Source organism: Manis javanica, chromosome 9 (genome assembly GCF_040802235.1).
Source record: "Manis javanica isolate MJ-LG chromosome 9, MJ_LKY, whole genome shotgun sequence".
NCBI classification, from domain to species: Eukaryota; Metazoa; Chordata; class Mammalia; order Pholidota; family Manidae; genus Manis; species Manis javanica.
Window position 1 is genome coordinate 97994704 of NC_133164.1, and position 18814 is coordinate 98013517.

The 18814-nt window shown below is 34.7% G+C and overlaps 1 long non-coding RNA gene across 1 annotated transcript in view; it reads left to right on the forward strand.

Annotated features, from left to right (window-relative positions):
- The first annotated feature begins 1079 nt into the window (after nucleotides 1-1079).
- LOC140843543 (uncharacterized) overlaps nucleotides 1080-18814 on the forward strand; it is a 62543-nt gene continuing 44808 nt past the window's right edge. The window contains exon 1 of the long non-coding RNA XR_012121389.1: nucleotides 1080-1159. This is a non-coding gene — a long non-coding RNA (uncharacterized lncRNA). The remainder of the gene's footprint in view (nucleotides 1160-18814) is intronic.

An 18814-nucleotide genomic window follows, 5' to 3' on the forward strand; every position in this document is an offset into this window, starting at 1 on the left:
AAAGGATTCCTTTGCTCTGGAGCTCAGTGAGCAAATGGCATTCAGTATGTGCTTGGATGGGGGTGGGGAGGGTGCACTGGGTGAGTCCCAGAAAGCTTCTGTACAAGTGACAGGTTCCTGCATGTTGGCGAGTAGCCACTGGGGCGAAATTGGCTTCAGTCTTTTGCATCATGGAAAATTTTATAAACCAACGTCCTTTTTCTACTTGCTCCCACATACTTGGCATTTTAATATTCTTCTAACAGATTTTTTCAGACTTTGTATCTTCATGCTATGAAAACACACAAACTAATTTACTGCATTTAATTTTTTCATTGGCAGAATCTATGGCTTGTGTCCTCATCTTTCCACTTCATTCAGATTACTTGCTCTGCTATTATGCATACACGCAGTAGGATTGTCCCTAGAAATAGACATCCATTAGATTTATTTGTGATGCATATCACAGGTAAACAAAATAAATGGTGTGAAATTTACTAAAGTGTGTTTTCTAGCTAAGTTATTGCTAACATATGGTTAAACTCATTTGTTGTAAACACAAGTACCTTATATGTATGTTCTATATAAATTAGTATTTCATTAATTTTACCTTCAGGTGGTAAAATATTGTCATCTAAAACCTGTTTAGATTGTTTAAACTCTGTTTCTATAGAATTCAGCCACAACCTGGTTGTTTCATTTCTAAGAGCACATTGTGATAAAATTACCTCTTGCCCAAAGCTAACGCTATTGTGAATGTAGTAACTGTTTCACTGCTTGCTTTTAAAACACATTGAAAATAAATGTTATTAATTAAAATGTCTGAGGTGTCTCTCATTTTCATTTGATGAATAGGATATTATTCATTATCCAAACTCTTTAGAAAAGCTTCTGGCAGCACCAGTTGAGGAGTAGGGACCTGACCCAACACAGAGGAAAAACCTGTAAATTCTAATGATTGAGATTCATACCCTACCACATTATTACATTGTTCTGTTAAGATTCAGCAAACAAGTGATCAATTCGCTGACGTGAGCAATGCCACTCCAGAAGCAGAGACACTGGAGGAGGGATTGTTGCTAGGTAACCACCCTTTGCCACCCAAAACACACAGCCTCAAACAAGTTCCTGCCCTGGGAAACACAGAGCGTTCTGTGGAAGTGGCAGTGCTGACTTCAGAGTGAGTCTGACTGTTGAAAGAGTTCAGCGTTTATCCTGCTTGATTTACAATTCTGATTACAAATGTCTATATATACTTTGAGAAACAATGAACAGAGCATTTGAATGCAATTTGGTTTTAAGGAATCTAGTTGAATTTTAAGACTATTAGTGGCTCTTTATATGCTTATTTTTATCCATTTTTTTATTTTTAATTATAATATAGTTTTGATGCCGGGGTTCTTGTTTGTGGAGTCAAAGAATGAACTTATCAAACACCCAAGGTAGGAGAGTCAGGGAGAGGCTTTTATTGAGAGATACAGTGAGAGGACAGAGCTCCTGGCTCATGCCAGGAGGAGACAAGAGAGCCCGGGGTGGTGCGTTGTCTAGGGGATTTATAGGCAGTTGAGAGACAGCAGGCTAGGGATGTACACCTGCTAGGTGGTCCCAAAATGTTTATCTTTGAAGAGACACTAAGTTTCTTACCAGTCTTCTGGATTATTTTGCAGACTTAACACAAGAAATGTACTGCTCTGATTCTTTCCCAGAATAGCAGCTTCTTGGTTTGGGAGCACATCGATCAAATCACCTATCCTGCTCCCAAGGTGGGCTGGATTATTGTCTGTTATGTTAAGAAACCTATTTTTTTCTTTTTGGGTTTTAAAATGCAATCTTATCTTCAAGATGGAATCTTCCCTGTTTCCACTATATTGTTTGTGACTGGACCTGCATGCTATATTAATTGCCAAGGTTATATATTACTTGATTAGGGGTTGGAGGAGGAAAAGGAGCATTTGGGCAAAGTTAAAGAAGATAAGCTGGGCCTTTCAGCAGGCTAAAGTAAATTTTACAACAGCCTCATTTAATTGACACAATGAAGATATGGGCTATGCTGAGTTATTTTCTTATCTGGGGAATGTTGAAACATTCCAGGCCAAGTTACTCCTGGCTTTTTATTTTTAACTAGTTTCACGGAAGAATGCTTATATTCCTAGTTTGATATTTTACTTTAGAGAATTAATGTGACTCTGACTTCACTTAATTGTTTAAAATGGAGTTTTGGTATGGGTCTTTTTCTGGAGTCCCTCACCGTATTTTGACTATATCCAAGGTCCTGTCTCAGTTTGATTTATAAAGTTTTTTTATATAGTTTAATCTATATTTTCTCCTGTCCCTCACTTAAAAATATTATTGGTGGATGCATTTTAACCTTCTATTGGGCAAAAGCAATTTTCAAAAGATTTTGAAATGTTTCAATGATCTTCAGGAATTCATCAATACCCAGATTAGTAACACAAAGGCATTTTACGGGGATGTGGGTGGAATAGAATCAAGTATCTGATAATGGATAATGATAATTGTTTTAATGTTCCACATCATTCTATTAAGAATGCTGGCTCTAATTTTAATGGAATGGATTTATGTTACAAGCACACCCAAGTTGAAATCCTGCAAGACAAGTGTTTTCTCAATTGGAATCATAGAAATCCATTCACTATGCACCATTTCCATATTGTTTTTCTTTAACATATTCAGCATTTACTATGTGCCAACCATAATTAAGCTTTGATGGCTTGTGAGTGAAAAACTCATTAGCCCAAACCCAAAATTACCTTCCTTCCTTTCTTTTAACACATTAAACATGGACTATCTGCTAGGTTTTGTTGAGTATGGGGATTTCTATTGGTCAAGATGATAAAAATGATCCTTGCTCTCATGAAGCTTACAGACTTAGAGGAGAAATGGACAGCCCTTCATCTAGAACTGGGAAAAACTTACTAGATAATAATTATATTCATATTTCTTTTATAAGTGGTACTTTTCATCAGTACTACTTTACAGTTATCAACCTCTATCCCATTCAGTCCTAACTGATTTTTTCTTTATAATCCTTTTCTTTTTTTGTAGATTCATTATGATTCTAACACTCAGATTGCATTCTTACATCTCCCATATCTGCCCACATTTTCTCTCTCCTTTAAGAGTCAATTAAAGTTTCGTTTATACTCTGAAGTTTTTGACTTAACAACACTCATGAATTTATTCTGATTTAAATTTTTATAGTACGATCTCTAGTGAAATCCTTTAAATCAGCTTGACATATCCTTGGTTATATAACCATAGTTCCTGCCAAAAAGCCAAAAGGCCTCCACTAACACTCATTCCAAATATTCCAAAAAGTTCAGATTTGTTCATGATCTTCCTTGCACCAATTTTTTCATGACTTCTGGCTTCATTTTATTTTCACATTCCAGGCCTGTTTTTAAACTGTGGTTTTTGAAATTACTTCAGTTCTTCAATCTTGGACCTCCAATAAGAGTTTGACCTTGAGTCATTCTAGAAGCTTGTCCTGTTTCAGTTTAGCTTAAAGGTATTTCTTGATAGCTCTTCATAACACACCCATCTTTCCTCTTTCAATCTCTTCCTGAGATTTCTTTAGCCTTCTGTTAACAACAAAAAAAAGGAATATTTTGTGTGTGCATTGGGAAGTAAGGAGGCAGTAAATATATACTAAATTCTTCACCCGAAACAGTGATTTAATGAAAATTTTCTTAGTAATTAATGAAATATACATTTATTTTCAAAACATAAAGATGAACACTGGCACAATTGACAAGAATGAATGTCTCATAAATTATCAGATAATATATATTCTAGCATAAAATAGCTGTACCAAAAAAGAGGCAGCAAAGACAAAATTAAAATGACTATAAGCACACACAAAAAAAGACAAAATAAGTAAAATTTAATTAACTAAGTATGCATAAAAGGCTGATAAATTCCAAGATAAGTGGTTTCATAATGACTTAAAAAATCAAGTTAAACTATATGCTGCTCATAGTAAAAGAACCAGAAAATGACTACAAAATTAAAATAATAGAATGTACCATGGTTTATTAAAATTATGGAGATGAAAAAAATGAATTTAAGTTAAAAAGTCAAGAAAAAATCAAATAGAAGAAAATATGCAACTTACATTGATAAAACTATATACAGACAATAAAAAGCAATCGTTTTTAAGGCTATGACCCCCCAAATTACCATCAAATATGTTAAACAAAACTGTGATAAATACTGAAGAAAAATAAATAGAAACATAACCTCTTAATAGATATTACTGTTTCTTCCAGCTACTTACAGGTCAGCGTAAGTCCAGGTTCAGATAATTTATGTAGGCTGGGACACTTTTAGTGATATTATCTTTTCAAACCATAAACTTAATTTTCAAGGCATATAAACTCTTAGGAGGGAAACTTCTCATATATGTAATGCCAGATTACCAAGAATTTTAGGAAAAGTGAGAAGATATTAAAATATATATTTTATTAAAAGATATGGACTGAAACAACACAAAATAATTTTCAAATACTATATGTTAGAACATTAGTTAAAAAAGTAAAAAATTGCATGTGTATATATAACAATCCAACCATCCTCCCATTAGCTTATATACATCACAGAGAAATTCTCATACAGGGCCATGAAATGGCATGTATGTTGTTATAACAATATTACTTTACTGTGTATGGTAGCAGAGAGTAGAAGATGACATGTGAATGTTCACTACAATATGAATGAATAAATAAATTGTGTTGAAATCAAATTATGTAATATCCTGGAGTTAAAAGCAAAATCTACAAATCTATGTCTATCTATATATAATTAAATACTATGTTAAAGCAACAGTTTACAGGAAAGCATCATTTATTAAAACTAACACATATATACATCACTACATATTTTGAACAATAAAAAACATAAAACAGACTTTTCTTCAGGTTATAATGGATACATTTGTGTAAGACCTGCCAAGAGTAATTAGAAAGTCCACATAAAATTTGTTTTAAAAAAGTTGATTTTAAAGCATTTATGAACTGATGAAGCAACTGAAAGTTCAAGGGCCATGATAAAGAGAAACAGAGAAAGATGAGCTGGTATTCTGTAAGTCACTTTCCCTCTCAGAAAATTGGTTCAGTTTTAAAAATCAGTAAAAAACAGAGAAATCAGGCAAAGAAACAGAAATACAAGCAGATTTTTTGGCACTATTACAGGGCTGGAAAGGCAATAATTGGAGTTAGGAGATGCCTAGACAGGAGAGAAGGAAGTGGTATACCAGAAAGGAAGGGTATGTAGAGTTCCCACACAGAGTGAATTTATACCAAAGACACATGCTCAGTTCTTCAACTTTGTAGGTAAGAGGCTTAGAAGGTAAGCAGAAAGCCAATGAAAAACAAAATATATGGTTTCAATTGACTCATGGGACCGAGGACACAAAATGATGCCTTATTATCCACCAATGTGAAGGATGCTTAGTAATCACCTCAGGGTCTAATTAGGAGCACTGAAAAACTACAAGGGAGAAAGATAAAATCAGCAGCAGAATGAGTCCCTAGAACAATAACCTGGGCTCTGTTTAATGTAGTTCCTGAATGGATAAATTGATACATTCCCCCCAAAAAAGGAGCCTTGCAGAGGATGTTCAAACCCAGTCTGAAGAAGGTAATGTCATCATCGTTAGCAGTTACAATTTTTCAAACACAGGGTCTGTCAATCAATCAAAAAAATATCAGGCCTAATGAGAGACTGAACAAAGGAGAAAATGCACAATAGAAAAATGTCCACATATTAGTGACATAGATAGCTGTCATTCACATTTTGATAAAACAGATATAAGGTGGAGTTGTTTTCCAGAGAACTACAATTTCTAAGACTCAGATTAACATCCTAAACTGGAAAATAAAGTTTTTGAAATTAAGAACTGAATGGATATAATAAACATAATATTAAATATAGTAATAGAGAGGGTTAATAACCAGAAGAAAAGTGACTAGATAATAGATAATAAAGCACTAGTATGGAAAATTCAGAAAGCAGCTTAAGATATATATATGCAACATGATAAAAGGTAATAAAAAAAGTGGAATTTGGCAACTGAAAAATAAAGGAAAGACAAAAATGAGGTAAAGTAATATTGAAGAGAAATTGGCCACAAAATCTCCCAACCCAAAGAAAGATATCAACTCATATATTAAAAAAGCACCGAGAACTCCAAACAAGGTTAATAAAGAAACTGACATAGTGTATCACTGTTAAATGACTAAAAACAAAAAGGCAAAGAGAAGACTTTAAAATTAGAAAATACAATATATTACCTACAACAAAACAGCATTAAGACTCATGATGCCATTCTTCAACAAACTGGAACAAATAGTTCTAAAATTCATATGGAACCACAAAAGACCCCAAATAGCCAAAGCAGTCCTGAGAAGGAAAGATAAAGCAGGAGGGATCTCTTTCCCAACTTCAAGCTCTACTACAAAGCCATGGTAATCAAGACAATTTGATAATGGCACAAGAACAGACCCATAGACCAGTGGAACAGAATAGAGAGTCCAGATATTAACCCAAACATATATGGTCAATTAATATATGATAAAGGACCCATAGATATACAATGGGAAAATGACAGCCTCTTCAATAGCTGGTGTTGGCAAAACTGGACAGCTACATGTAAGAGAATGAAACTGGATTACTCTCTAACTCTATACAGAAAAGTAAACTTGAAATGGATCAAAGACCTAATATAAGTCATAAAACCATAAAACTCTTAGAAGAAAACATAGGCAAAACTCTCTTGAATATAAACATGAACAACTTCTTCATGAACATATCTCCACGGGCAAGGGAAACAAGAGCAAAAATGAACAAGTGGGACCATATGAAACTAAAAAGTTTCTGTACAGCAAAGGACACCATCAGTAGAACAAAAAGACATCCTACAGTATGGGGGAATATATTCATGAATGACATATCAAATAAGGGGTTCACATCCAAAATATAAAAAGAGATCATGCACCTCAACAAACAAAAAACAAATAATCCAATTAAAAAATGGACAGAGGATCTGAACATACACTGCTCCAAAGAAGAAATTCATATGGCCAACAGGCACATGAAAAGATGCTCTACATTGCTAATCATCAGAGAAATGCAAATTAAAACTACAATAAGATATTACCTCCCACCAGTTAGGATGGCCAACATTCAAAAGACAAGCAACAATAAATGTTGGTGAGGATGTGGAGAAAGGGGAACCCTCCTACACTGCCAGTGGGAATGTAAGTTAATTCAACCATTGTGGAAAGCAATATGGAGGTTCCTCAAAAAACTAAAAATATAAATACCATTTGACCCAGGAATTCCAGTCCTAGGAATTTACCCTAAGAATGCAGGAGTCCAGTTTGAAAAAGACATATGCACCCTTATGTTTATTGCAGCACTATGTACAATAGCCAAGAAATGGAAGCAACCTAAGTGTCCATCAGTAGATGAATGGATAAAGAAGATGTGGTACATACAAACAATGGAATGTTATTCAGCCTAAGAAAAAAACAAATGCTACTATTTGCAATAACATGGATGGAGCTAGAGGGTATTATGTTCAATGAAATAAGCCAGGCAGAGAAAGACAAGCATCAAATGATTTCACTCACCTGTGGAGTATAAGAACAAAGAAAAAACTGAAGGAACAAAACAGCAGCAGACTCACAGAACCCAAGAATGGACTAACAGTTACCAAAGGGAAAGAGACTAGGGGAGGCTGGGTGGGAAAGGAGGGATAAAGGGAATAAGATGCACTAAGATTATCACACATCTTGTGGGGGGGCATGGGGTAGGCAGTATAGTACAGAGAAGTCAAGTAGTGATTCTATTGAATCTTACTACACTGATGGACAGTGACTGCAATGGGGTATGTGGTGAGAACTTGATAATGGGGGAATCTAGTAACCAAAATGTTGCTCATGTAAGTGTATATTAATGATACCAAAAATAAAATAAAAATAAAAAAAGACTCATGATGCCTCAATAGAGATGGCAGAAGTTTGAAGACATTGAATAACTGTAAAGTGATGAACAGAGAATAATTATCAATCTAGAATTTTATACCTGCAAATATCAAGGTGAAATAAATTTCTATAAAAGTAGAAGTTGAGAGAATTCATTGCCAACTACTGTTAACTAAATGAGGGAAATGATCACAGATCAAAAATACAGAAATGCAGAGCAAAACAAAAAGCACTGAAAAGCTTTCTAAGTAAATATTAACTGCTTAATGGGGTGTGGGAGAGACTTGATAATATGGGTGAATGTAATAACCACAATGTTGTTCCTGTGAAACCTTTATAATATGTATATCAATGATACCTTAGGAAAATAAATAAATAGATATTAACTGCTTAAAATAATAAAAATATATTGTAGCATCCAAAATATTGTAGAATTAAAATACATGGCTAACAATGATTCAAAAGGTAAGAGGGAGTAAGTTCAGTTCCAATGTTTTAAAATCTGGAAAATGATAAAAGGTATAATTTATATTTAACTCATAACCTTCATAACTCATTACTCTGAACAAGTAAAAGGAAAAAAATATGTATGTCTAAGAAGTTAGTAAATGCCAAAAAGCTAGTAATAACTAAAAGAAAAAAAAGATTGAAAAGGAAAGAAATAGATAGTCCAATATAATTCAAATGATAATTTGGTAGATTTTAACACAAAGTTATCAGTAATTACATTAACTAAACTGAACTAAAAGGGCAGAAAAGATTATCAGACTGGAGAAAAAGACACAAACCCAACTCACCAACTCTATGGATGACAAAATTTAAAGACAGGAAGTATTACAGTAAAAGGATAGAAAATATACCCTCCTGTAAACCAACCAAAAGAAAGCTATCATACTTATTTTTCAGTTGTAAAAATATACATCAGATATGTAGATCAACTCTGTAAAACTATAAAATCTACATCAGATATGCAGATATTTAAGCCAGCCAAAAAGATATTAGGAAAGATAATAGAGGATTTTAAAATGATAAATTTGTAATTTTATCAAGAAGACAAACTTCTAAATTGGTATGTGCTCATTAACATAGCTTAAAAATATGTAAATTAACCTGTTAATAGGACTATGTGAGAAATAGATAAATCCACAAGATAGGGGAAACTTTTTCAAAGCTTTCTCATAACTGACAGAAGTAGACAAAAATCAATAGAGATACATGGTATCTACACAAATTAATAAATGTGAGCTAATTAGCAAGTGCCACACCTAGTAACATTTACAAGTGAATATGGAACATTTAATAAAACTGATCATTAGGTGGATTATAAAGCAAATTTCAAAACACATCAAAGGACAGAAATAATTCAGTATGTTTTGTAACCACAGGGGCATTAAGTAAGAAATTAGTAAAAAAAAGCTGTCTGGAAAACCCCCTATTGTTTGTAAATTAAGTGAAAAAACATCTATGTAACCCATGGGTCACAGAAGAAATCTCAATAGAAATGAGGAGAAAAAGTAAACCAATGATAATGATAAAATGTCATAATAAAATCAGTGGAATTATGGGTAAAGTTGCAATATTTCCAGAATCGCTAGCCTGGCTTTAGTGCATCTCCATACAATGGGTGTTTCCAGGGGGTGGAGAGTAGTAGTTCATCTCCCTATCAATAGGTAATTATAAGGGTGAGTGAGGGCTTATTTGGACCAGAGAGGTTGGATGGGGGCTCTTCTACTGCAGCCTGGTCACGGGAGACATGGGGGAGATGTGGAGGACTGCTTGTAAGTAATAAACTTTATTACTCCCTTTGACTGATTTTGGTTTCAAAAGTATTTGCCCAGGATTTCCCCCTGGAGTTACAAGAATACAGCTTAAAATGAGCTTAGAAAATATATGGTCTTAAATACACATGCTGGAGTAGAAAACAATCTGCAAATCCATGATCTATTTATTGCAAAAGTTAGAAAATAAAAAGGAAATTCAACCCAAAGAATGTTGCAAAGGAAAAATGACAGAAAAATAAATTAATAAAAATTTTTAAAAACACTACAGTAAAAGAGTCAAAAACCTAAAAATAGTTCATTTGAGAAAATTAATTTCATTGATAATGCCTTGCCACATTGAAAAGAAAAAAAAGAGGGAAAAACATAAATTACAAAAGACATAAGAGCACAAAAGGCAAGCCACAGCGCAGGAGTTAGAGAATATATTTGCAATTCTCATTTCTGACATAAGAATTGTATCTGGAAATATGCAAAGAAAAATCAACTTTTAAAAGATTTTATTTTAAAATGGGCAAGAGCCTTGTAGAGACACTTCTCTAAGAAAGATATAATATCACAATAGCTAATGAGCATAGAAAAGGAACTTAGCAGCAGCGGTGATTGGAAAAGTGTGAATTAAAACCACCCACAAAGATAGTACTATGAACCTACTAAAATGCCTAAAAGGTTCGGGTAGACAATACCAAATGTTAATAAGAATGTGGAGCAACAAGAAGTCTTATTTATTGTTTTTAGGCTTTATATTGGTATAAACATTTTGAAAAACTGTTCAACAGTATTTACTAAGGCAGAACATAAACATTTGCTATGGCCTTGCAATTCCACCCATTGTTAAATTCTAAACTGAAATGACAACCTACAAGTATGAGAATATTCATAAGAACATTATTTGCAGAAGCCAGGAACTGGAAACAATTTGCCTGTCCCATCAATACTAGATTGAATGGAAATCTTTACATACCAGCATACTATACAAAAATGAAAAATAACAAAATGCTGTTATATGTAACAACAATGAATCTCATAGCTATTGTGTTAAATTATGAAAAAAAACAGAAGAGAGTAAATATTATAGGATCCACTTATTTAAATGTCAAAAGAATAAGAAAAATGAATCAATGCTAAATGGAGTCATATGGAGAATATCTTTGTAGCAGCCAATAACTGAGATGGAGCACACTGGAGATGTCTAAGGTGTTAATATTCTGTATCGATCTGGAGAGTAGTTTTTAAGTTTTTTTTAATTCATTGAATTGTTCGGTTATAATTTGTGTACACTTCTGTATAATTGTCAAAAGCGTTTGCCACAAATTAAGTGTGTGTACATGCATGTGTGTGCATATATGTATATGTGAATGCTTATCATTGCTATATATTTTACAAGAGGAAATATATTTCCAAACAAATCAGGGTAGATATTAAGGCAGATGTATGTAAGAGAGGAAAATATTGCTGCCAGTTGGACATAAAGCAGAAAAATAAATTAAATTAGAGATGGGCTGTGTATAATTTTTTATGCACCTATGATTTAATTTTTTTCCCAAAAATTGTTCTTCTGAACTTTAACTTTTCAGCTCAGGTTGAATCTTACCTCAGATTCAAAGATCTGCATTTCCCCTTTAGATTTACAGTAGCATATTAGTTACTGAGCTATTTTCTTACCCAGGTACAGGTGTTATAAAAATAGATAGTTATTATGAGGATTCAAAGTGCTAGGAATCAGCTCTGCATAAAAATTATACAAACAAAATGTATACGAAATGCAAACTTCTTGAACCTCATCAGAAATAAATATGCATTTTAAATGTTCTTCCCATGGTCTTAGTATTACCAAATGAAATGAACAAGATGAAAGCCATAGATCTTCCCGGAAATCCTAGGATCTCCACAGCATATGACAAGTTCGATTATGTATGTAATTCAGTTAGGGGTTAAGTTCAGGGAACTGGAATCATTATCTAGAGTCACATTGGAAAGGGATAGGAAGGTTTAGATCCCCATGACCTTTAAGCTTCCTTCCAATGATTCTATGCCAAGAGACAATTTATTACCCCAGAAGAAACAGCTCTAATCTTCACATTACTGAATCGACTTTGGATCCAGTACCACGTCCAATGTCAAAGTCCAGACATAGCAATGCATATGTCCAAAGTACAATAATTGAAGGTGAAATATATCTTTGATATCCTCATCTCTGTTATATACAAACTTTCTTTACCTTACAGCACTCCACACATTTATCCTGAGCTTTGTTTCCTTTATAGCTGTTTTATAATTTAACATTTTAAATGATCATACAGCAAAATTGACCTTTTCTTTTGCACATAGTTTGATGAATTTTAACATGTGTAGATTCATATAATGACCACCACAATTAAGATATAATTCCATCACCCCAAAATCTTCCTTGTGCTATACCTTTACTGGTATGGTCCCCACCCCTCAAGTACAAACCCTGGCAACCATTGATATGTTCTCTTTCACTATAGCTCTATCTTTTTGAGAATTTCATGTAAATGGAATCACACAGTACATATGATGGCCTTTTGTTATTTAGCATAGCCTCTTTAGAGGCTGTTGCCTGTATTAATGCTTTGTTTCCCTTTCCCTTTCCCACATTTATTTTAAACTTCCTGGGCTTTTCCCTACCCTTTTTGGGACTTATCTGATAGATTAAATATAATTCCATACTGAGTCATAATGGCTTTCTTTTTTTTAAATTTTTTATTAAGGTATTATTGATATACACTCTTATGAAGGTTTCACATGAAAAAACTATGTGGTTACTACATTTACCCATATTATCAAGTCCCCACCTATACCCCAATGCAGTCACTGTCCATCAGTGAAGTAAGATGCCACAGATTCACTGTTTGCCTTCTTTGTGCTACCCTGTTTTCCCCATGATCCCCCACACCATGTGTACTAATCATTATACCCCCAATCTCCCTCCTTCTCAACCCACCCTCCCACACTCCTCCCCTTGGGTAACCACTAGTCCCTTCTTGGAGTCTGTGAGTTTTCTGCTATTTAGTTTCTTAAGTTTTGCTTCTTTGTTGTACTCCACAAATGAGGGAAATCATTTGGCACTTGTCTTTCTCTACCTGGCTTATTTCACTGAGCATAATGTCCTCCAGCTCCATCCACGTTGTTGCAAATGGTAGGATTTGTTTCTTTCTTATGGCTGAATAGTATTCCATTGTGTATATGTACCACATCTTCTTTATCCATTCATCTACTGATGGACACTTAGGTTGCTTCCATATCTTGGCTATTGTAAATAGTGCTGCAATAAACATAGGGGTGCATATGTCTTTTTGAGTCTGAGAAGTTGTATTCTTTGGGTAAAATCCAAAGAGTGGGATTCTTGGGTCAAACAGTATTTTTATTTTTATTTTTTTGAGGAACCTCCATATTGTTTTCCACAATGGTTGAACTGGCTTACATTCCAACTAGCAGTGTAGGAAGGTTCTCCTTTCTCTGCATCCTCGCCAGCATTTGTTTTTCTTAGTCTTTTCGATCATAATGGCTTTCTGTAGTTACTCCTTTCAGGTACTATTTATAATTTAATAGCTACAGTATTTGCAAAACCATCTAAAGAAGTAAGCAACACAGCCTTGTAAGAAAAAGATGGAAAAACTTTTGAATGACAGGGTGGGGGACACCATCACCTTGATGACTCCTTCCTGTAATGATTTTCTCTGTCTTGATATGTTCTCTTTCACTGTAGCTCTAGAAAACTCTTTCAGCTGAGTTTTCTCTGTGATCAGAAGAAACACTTTCTCTACATCAGGACATTTTGAGGTCATTGAGCAGCTAGAAAAACTCACATAAATCTTGAGAAAAAGGGTTCATTCAAGAAGGCAAGAAGGAAAGTAATTTTCCTTTGTTGCTTTTGCACTATTTTCAGTAACTCTTGAGTGAAAACGAAAGCCTGAGAACAGATAACTGGTAAATAATATTTCCTTATTTGCCTGGCCAACAGCTTACATGTGTAATATGGTTCTTTGTTTGTATCTGTGGACATATCACTAACTACATTTTCTCTTCTAAGGTCTCTGTAGGTTTAACTATAACCATCCAATCTTTGTATCATTTTTGTAGCCCCTTAGGAGGTTGTGATGTTTACTTTAGTTTACTTTGTGTCAGAATTTGTTGGGGTTTCACTCTGAAGAACAGTGCTAGAAAAATAAAATATATTTCCTTATTTTTCTATGATGCCAAACTTGGCATAGATGACATTTGCATACCATACGTGACCTCTTCTGCTATGTGCAGAACTTATTGTGTATATCTTACTTATTCCTGTTATTTTATTTTAAATTTTATTATTCAGTGTTTTGTATAACTCATAAAATACATTACAGATCAACATATTAAAAATCTTACATTTCCATTGTCTTGGTTACTTCAAAACACTGAGCAGGTAATCTAAAATGATCCTGCATTTATGTTGAAACCTAATATGCTTATTGGTCATGATTCTATCGACCTAAGGTGACAACATCATTTCGTGTACATTTGTGAAAGTTTCTAAAACACAAAACCCAGGCATTGTCATTATAACTATTTCATAGGAAGAGTTTGAAAATGCCACTGCAGATGCTGGGCTCAATGTTTTACTTCTAACTGAAGCAGAATGAAAATAAAATGCAATGCTCAGAATGGGCTATGATATTTATATGACTCGATTAATTGATAATCCTTACTATTGAACATATATTTTCATGAGAATATTAACAGATCTATTTTATAGATGGAGCTATTAAGTCGCAGCATGAAGAGCAGTAGAGGCTTTCCATTTGTGGCTTAGCAACCTTTATAAATTTACCCCTTGAAAAGGAGTCCCACGAATGTTGATAGAATTGAATTAAGCTCCTAAAAGCCACACTGAAAAAACCTGATAAAATTGGGTAAATTGGGCCTTGTTTACTCTGTGTATATCTTTGTTAATCCTTTGACCTTGTTGAGGCCATGTGCCTTGTGGCTCCACTATTGGTCTCCTCTCCAACCTGGCATGGGCACTCTCCGGTAGCAAACCAAAGGGATGGAGAAGAAAAGAGAATGAATCAGTCATGACATTTAAAATATCCTGCAAAGTGTTTGGAATGCCTTGAAGACAAAAGCTCTATGAAAGTATCTGAGCCTCTAAGAAAGGATAATGTATTCTTCATGTATTTCCTACACTATCATTTTCCAAAGATTTCTGATCAACTTAGTAACACTGGGACATATGTTTTAAGTCACTAAAAATTTCAGCGATGAGAAATATTTGTCTATTTTTATAAAGAACAGTACCCTTCCCTTTCTAATATAAATATTTCATTATTTATTGTCTCCTCAAGCTCAGTTGAACATATGACTCATAAATGAGAAATAGTTCTTTGTACATGTTTCATCATCTGATGGCTTTGATTAAGAATGATGATGCAGACTGTGTGAAGTATCTGCATCAGACAAAGGAACTGCAGGTGAAATGATTGGGAATGAGTGAATCATCAAGTATAACTTCTGGCTTCTATGAGCAATTTCAGTTCCCATTTGCACTAATGCAGCTTCCTCTAAAACAGCTGTAGATTTTAATAAATTAAGAGAATCAAATAATTTTAGCACTGTAAGACACTTCCAAGATGTTTGTGAATCTTTACAAACTTTAAATATTTTAAAATCTTTAAAAAATCTTGGTGAGGACGCAAATAATCAGTATAGCTAAAACTTTTTGGACAAGGTCACATAACACAGTAGTATCCAGTCTGAACCATAGTCTCTTTTTTAAAAATAATCAATTTTATGTCCTTTTCAAATGACTTCTACAGTTTCTGTTTTTGATGAATTAAACAGAGTTAGTTACTCAGGATCTTTCACTGATACATATTCAAGGAAGTAGAAACAATTTTAAGGTATGCTACATGTTTAAAGTTCTAAGAAAATCCTGAGAAAACACAAATTTTTATTTTCATTTTCAAGATCTTGAATCTACTTTTGCTGGCTGAGTACCTCAGAAAATTAGGCATGGTCTATGATTAACATTTAATATTACTAATCTATTTCCTATGTGATGAGCATCAACTGGGAGTATCCAAATCTCTGCATGATGTTCCACTAAAAACTGTCCCCATTACCATCTAAAATTAAAATGGTCCTTCTAGTTAGTAGCATTCTTCTCATTGCTTCTCTGTGTGCATTGATATTTATGGGATCAATATATAGTTTAGTATCAGTATGTTTAATCATAATCAGCCAGAGTGCTGTGTTTAGCTGAATGTACAAAATGTACTGTAATGATTCTAAAATGTTTAATTTAAGAAACACTGCCTCTGTGCATATAAATCAGAGACCTGTGTTTAATTATTGATAGCAATTAGCACACAGAAGCAGACAAACACCATCTGGTGGTAGAAATGGCTCTGTAGTTGTCCTGCTTTCATGCTTGGTTCTCTTGATAGTGTTCCCCAGAAAAGAAAATTGATTTTCTTTCTATACCCTTAATACTGGTATTTCCGTCCCTTTAAACCCCATATTATCAATAGCCACTATTCTCTGAGCTAAGATAAAACTATCAGAACTATGGAATAGTCAACTTGGTTTGGTTTTCATAATCAGACCTCAATGAATTTTTTCAGTAAGAACTCTTCACCTTGTATGCATCTCATGAATAATAATAAGAGTGATGTTAAAGTGGTTGAACCTCAAGGTCAGACATTCAGAACAAAAGGTAGTGCTCAACATAAAACCATAGCAAATGCCAAATATTATCTAATCAGGGGCTTATTTATGCAGTCAAGAACATGTGTGAGCCCATGCATATGTGTTGATATACAGCTTAGGTAGACAGCCTTCTACATCTAATACAATTTAAGAAAGTGTCTGAAACGAGGTAAGAGGAAACTACCATATCTGCTCTTCAAGAGACTTACTATTGTCATCACACCTTTGTAGATCTTTTAGTTTCTCAACACAACTGCTTAAACCCCATATGGGAATATGTCACCAGGGCCCCAGGGCTGACTCCTTTTTCTTCCTTATTTTCCTTATTGTTTAACCCAGCCTGTGCACTCTTTGATGCACACTGGGCAGAAATGAGCTATATGAGCATGAAAATCTTAATCCCGTCAGCCCCTGGGGCTGCCCAATCTCCTGGGAAGCATTTCCAGCATCAGGTAGTCTCATCTAGAACTCCTCAGACCAGGGTTTGGTGGTTCACCACAAGGTCACCACTCCAACAGGTATACTGGGTAAAACTGGACTTGTTATTCCTTCTCACTTAGCAGAGTGTAGCCAAGGAGGATCTGTTTACACAAACACCTACTTTTGCAGCTGGTGACAAAGTGTTGATCATCTTTCCTGGGCAGGAGGTCTAAGGAACTGCTGGAAGAACTTGTGGACCAGGTGTAAAGAGCACTCACTATACCTCGGTCACAGGGCAACTGGGATGGAGTATAAAGGCTTAGATAGGGGTCCCAGGATTAGGTCTCAAGTTTCTGACTATCCTGAAATTGACAATCTCTGTCTTCACATATATTGGCTACTTCTATCCATTTGAAGCTGATACATATTTAGGTTGAGTCCAAACTGGAAGATCAAATCAATGAAAGCAAGTAAGAATCAACTACAATGTCTAATGATGTGGAAAAGAGTTTAGAAGCAGAAAGTTTCAAGCTGTATCATAGTTCTGAGTGATTTTCTATGCATAATGAAGTCCCAGTCTCTTGGGAAGAAGGAAAAGGAAGCCCCAAAGTCCCAACCAAGTTACTGGGGAATCCACACAAGACACTAGTGTGAAAGGAGTTGTGGAACACAGGAAGAATGCCTGGGAATTTCCAGAAACTGAGAGGAAATCAAAACCCAAGCCTTGGGCTTTGGCCTAGTTCAGCGGATTTAGACCAGACCTCAGGGGACCCTAGTGCAGTGTCTCAGGGACCATTTGTAAAGGTAGTAACTAAGCAGAGGAAATCTGGCTACTCCAACCCAGCTTTTGGCTACTTTCTCTATTTTGCCTAGTATGTACCTTTTATTTATCTTGCTAAGTAGACCTCCATAAAAAATTTCATTTGAAGAAATATTTCAATCATTTAAAAAGAGAGCCTCTAAAAAGTACTTGATGAGTTCACAAACATGACGAGAACACAGCATCTCTGAAGCTAGATTTGAAACCTGTTCAGGTGAGCAGCATAATTCACCTCCAAAGATGGATGATGGCACATAAGCTTCTGCTGCTCTTGCTCAGGTTTGAGAACTGAATTTGCCTGTGCAGAGGTGGCTGTCTAGGAAAAAGAAGAGCAAGGCAATAGGCAGGGGCTGCTGAGATACACAGAACACTCCCCGAGGCAGTAGACAATGATGAGTCAGCAGGTTCCTGGGCTGGTGTTTGCTGTGTTCTCAGGGACTAAGGCTGAAGTGCAGACTCCTGTACATGACTTCTGCCAAATAGAGGAGATTTTATCAGACTGATTTTTACAAGGAAAGATACAAGCTTTCTTCTTCCAATCCCCTGACTTAATCCAATTTCAGTGAAGAGGTTAATTAAAAGCATCACAGATCAGTGTACTATTTTCTTTATAAATCTTAAGTTGAAAACAATGACATAATTGCAGTGGGGCAAATTTGTTCAAAAGGTCACCCACTTAGTTTCTGCAAAAAATGTATTCTTCCAGAGGATCTGAAAAGATGGTATTTTTCATCATAGAAAAATACAATTGAACTAGAACCTTGTTGCTAGAAATAAAATGTAATTATATTGTTCCAAAAGACTGCCCTTGTACTGTTCACCATGTAAGAACTTATTCACTATGTAAGAATTTGTTCACCATGTAAGAACTTGTTCGTTGTGCTTCAGAAGATCGGAGACTGATGAGAATTAGGCTTGGGGTGGATTAATGATTGTGCATTGAGTCCCCTGTACAGAATTTTATTGTTGTTAACTGTTAACAACCATTTGATCAATAAATATGAGAGATACCCTCTCAAAAAAAAGAAAAAGATGCCAAAGAAGATGCATTCTTATGTTGTACAAAAAAGTCCTTCTTAGTAACCTCTGAACTTCATGGA